This window comes from Diospyros lotus, chromosome 11 (assembly GCF_014633365.1).
Source record: "Diospyros lotus cultivar Yz01 chromosome 11, ASM1463336v1, whole genome shotgun sequence".
NCBI classification, from domain to species: domain Eukaryota; kingdom Viridiplantae; phylum Streptophyta; class Magnoliopsida; order Ericales; family Ebenaceae; genus Diospyros; species Diospyros lotus.
The window spans coordinates 3,589,059-3,592,975 of NC_068348.1; the positions used below are offsets into that span (position 1 = coordinate 3,589,059).

Here is a 3,917-nt window from a genome sequence, read left to right on the forward strand (position 1 = left end):
GCAATTAATACACAAAACAACTAAATTAATTATTCGGGTTTGGATATGATAGCGTTTTCAGTTCTAGTAACTCTCATACATGGCATGAAAGCTCTAAGTTAGGCTTACGCTCCAATCCAAATATAGTGATTTCTCAATAATTACTACACACCCATACTGAAATTTAAATTAATGTCACACATTTAAAGCACTCATAAAACATATATTTAAAAATAAAAAAAATACATTTTTTACAAGTTGGGTTTTGGGTCTTCTTTATGTTGGATTTGGGCCTTCCTTGGAATTAAAATGTTTGGGCCTTCTTTGGTTGGACTCCATTGAATAGTTGACTCAATTGCACTAGATTTTGAGTAGTAAAGTTGCCCATCCGATTGACTCTTTAACATCTTTAATTACTCTGCAAATGTCAATTTCTTCATATCATCCTAACAATAGTACATAATGTGCATAATTATTTAAATTAAACATTCATATAAAATAAAAAATAAGGATATAATTCATTAAGATTTAGAAAAATTAACTCCTCATCAAGCCTTACTAGCATTTGTTTCTTGTATATACTTGATGAATTTTGTGACTCACCATTAATTTCCCTCATTCCAGGTAAGGGGGATGCTTGAGTTGGGAGGCTCTCTCAGTGGTGCTAGAACTTGTCCTTCGAATTATAGTATTGTGTGTAGAGCTCTCTTGAAGATAGAAACCTAGGTGTAGTTTTTTTTTTGTCAGACTGATATACTTTTGTCTTTGAGAACAACAAGTGTTATATAGTCCCAAATTGTCATATGTCATGTGTGGTTGCGCAAGGACTTAATTTGTGTAATCATAGGTCGGCTATATATGGATGGCTATGAAATGCAGTGTGTTGTTTCTTTTACTAGGTGTTTGGTAGGAATTATTCTATATCATCCTATTGATGACCCTCTCATGGATTCTCTATGCTAAGGGGAGCTCTGGGAGATGGGTTGTTACACTATTAACTTATAAGCAACAACTCTAATCGAATTTGATTGAGTTTATTTAAGACTCAATCTCCAAATGATTTGAGAATAATAATCTTTCCCTCGAATTAAATTCCCTACTAGACCCAGACTTTATCTCAATCAACTGAGCCCAAAACACTCTTCAATTGTTCATGTATAAAAGAAGAGTTATTGTTGAATTATGACTTAAGATGCTGCTAATTCTGGTTTGAATAAGTCAATTGTCAGTTAGACTATGACCTATTATTTATGCTATTTTGTAGGAGAAAATATTTTCTGATTTGAGTAGTAGATTATTTTGCAAATCTGTTGATCTTTTGCTATATAAATACTCCTATGCTCAATAAATATATCCCTTCTCCCAATCTATTCTTTGTTCCTTGTACGTTCCCTTCCTTTTTTCTTCTTTCTCCATAAAAAACCAATGAAGTGGTATCAGAGCCCTTCTTCTTTAAGGACCTGTGAAATTGAGTAAGCCAAAAGGACAAAAACACAAATCAAAACCCTTTGCACAAACACAACACCCAAAATCTATGATCAAATGGAGTCAGAGAGATCATTCCCATTAGTTGCACCACTAGTCTTTGATGGTGACAACTATCAAGCCTGGGCTATCAGAATAACAATTCATCTGGAAACTTTGGATTTGTGGGAAGTAGTGGAGAATGCATATGCAATTCCTCCATTGCTTAACAATCCAACAGTTGCTCGGATCAAGAACTATAAGGAAAGAAAGACCAAAAAATCAAAAGCAAAGGCTTGCTTGTACTCTGCAGTTTCAAGCACAATTTTCTCCAGAATCATGAACCTAGAATCTGCAAATAATATCTGGAAGTATCTCAAGAAGGAATACCAAGGCAATGAAAGGACAAAGAATATGCAGGTGCTGAACCTAATTAGAGAGTTGAAATGCTGAAAATGAAAGAGTCAAAAACCATCAAGGATTACTTTGAGAAGTTGTTAGGCATTGTAAATAAGGTGAGGTTGCTTGGTAAGGAATTCTCTGATGAACAAATTGTACAAAAAATTCTTATGAGTTTGCCAAAAAAAAAATGAATTTAAAATCTCTTCACTAGAAGAGTCTAAGGATTTGTCAAGCATATCCGTGGCATAATTAATAAACGCACTACAGGCTCAAGATCAAAGAAGATTGATCAGGACAGAAGGCTCTGTGGAAGGGGCTTTTTAAGCAAAGTCAATAAAGAATAATGAGGGAAATCATCCTACTTGTCCTCATTATAAAAAGACAAATCATCCAAAGAACAAGTGTTGGTAGAGACCATATATCAAATGCAGTAAATGTGGTCAATTGGGTCATATGGAGAGGGTATGCAAAAATCAACAACAAAATGAAGTCAAAGCAGCAATGAATAGCCAACCGGGGAAAGAAGAGTTATTTTAACTCTACTCAAAATCATATTCATGTCTATGCCTCTCCCAAAAAAAATGCCTATGCCCTATAACCATACATATACCTCATAACCATAAACCATAAAATGCCCATATACTTATATCTAAGATATACCAAAATTAAAAATTTGCATTTATAGCCTCAAATTCAAGAATGAGTGTTGAATTATGACTTAAGATGCTGTTAATTCTGGTTTGAATAAGTTAGTTGTCAGTTAGACTATGACATGTTATTTATGCTATTTTGTAGGAGAAAATATTTTCTAATTTGATTAGCAGATTATTCTGCAGATTTGTTGATCTTTTACTGCATAAATACTTCAAGTTTATGCTCAATAAATATATCCCTTCTCTCAATCTATTCTATGTTCCTTGTTTGTTCCTTTCTTTTTTTCTTCTTTCTCCATAAAAAACCAATAGTTATATATATATCGATCTGCATATAGAAAATCACACATTAATATATGTAGTGTTTCTCAATCCATTTTTTTTTTAGCAAAAAACACTCGAGGTCTTATAATTTTGCCATAATCAATGGCTCTTTGATTTGTTTGCTGTCATGCATAACTTATTACTATATTTAGACTTTCAATAGCACACATGCAAACTGACACCGTCTTTTTCATATATATATATATATGAAAGAGGCAGCACATGAGATATCCAGCTAGCATATCTTTAGGTAAAGCATGCTACTAATCTCCACCCATTAATCTGATGGGTTTTTATTTATTTAGGCGTCTTCTAGATGGGCTTCTTCCTCAGTGACTCAGTCCTGCACCCACAAACAGCCAACCAAAAGCACAGAAGTAAGCCGGTGGCTAACTATCTTTTTAATGTTCACTCAAACGAAAAAATTGCTGCGACAAATGCATACCATTAATTTTTGTTCTCGTCCTCTTCGTCACTGCTGCTGCTATCGTCGTGTTTCTCTCCCATCCCGCTCTTCTTCTTCTTCATGCGTCTCTCTTTCATAGGCATGCCCCCGTGTCCATGGCCTTCTCCGTGTTGGTGTCCGGTGAACACCTTGGTGACAGAGCTGGCGATCTCTTTCACTTTCTCTCCAAATCCGTGTTCGCTATTATTGTTGCGACGATGGAGACAGGATTCGTGGCCTGGTTTCTGCATTGAGGCCATGGAAAATGGCTGACAAAGTGATGAAGAAGTAATTAAACTCAAGGCTTGTTAGCAGGCGCACTTAGGGTTTCTGGGATGGATTTGTTGAGACTGGAAGTAACTAATGGAACGCTTATATAGCAAAGGGACGTTAGTGGGATTGCTACATTTTCCATTATATCATTTTGCTTTGAATCTACTTTTCCCAGTAGCCAAACAGCACTGAACATATTCCTTTGTGATCGAAGTTCCCTGTCATGATTTTCAAACGAGATGTACAATTATGGAGCATAAACTTTTGTTTTTCATTTGGGTTTTAACCATTTTCTGTTTCCTCTTCTTTTTTATATTTATTCAGAAGTTAACAATACACACGGGTGTAAATTAATGTTGAAAGGAAAAGTAATATTT

At 34.9% G+C, this 3,917-nt stretch overlaps 1 long non-coding RNA gene across 2 annotated transcripts; it reads right to left on the bottom strand.

Moving 5' to 3' along the window:
* Nucleotides 1-382: 382 nt before the first annotated feature.
* LOC127812566 (uncharacterized) lies at nucleotides 383-3,637 on the bottom strand. 2 transcript variants are annotated; one of them, XR_008025949.1, is made up of 3 exons: nucleotides 3,268-3,624; nucleotides 583-3,165; nucleotides 383-397 (listed from the first exon to the last, which is right to left on the bottom strand). It is a non-coding gene; the product is annotated as an uncharacterized LOC127812566 (long non-coding RNA). The 2 variants fall into 2 exon arrangements; XR_008025948.1 differs by lacking the exon at nucleotides 383-397 and having other exon boundaries at nucleotides 2,903-3,165; nucleotides 3,268-3,637.
* Between the last annotated feature and the right edge of the window lie 280 nt (nucleotides 3,638-3,917).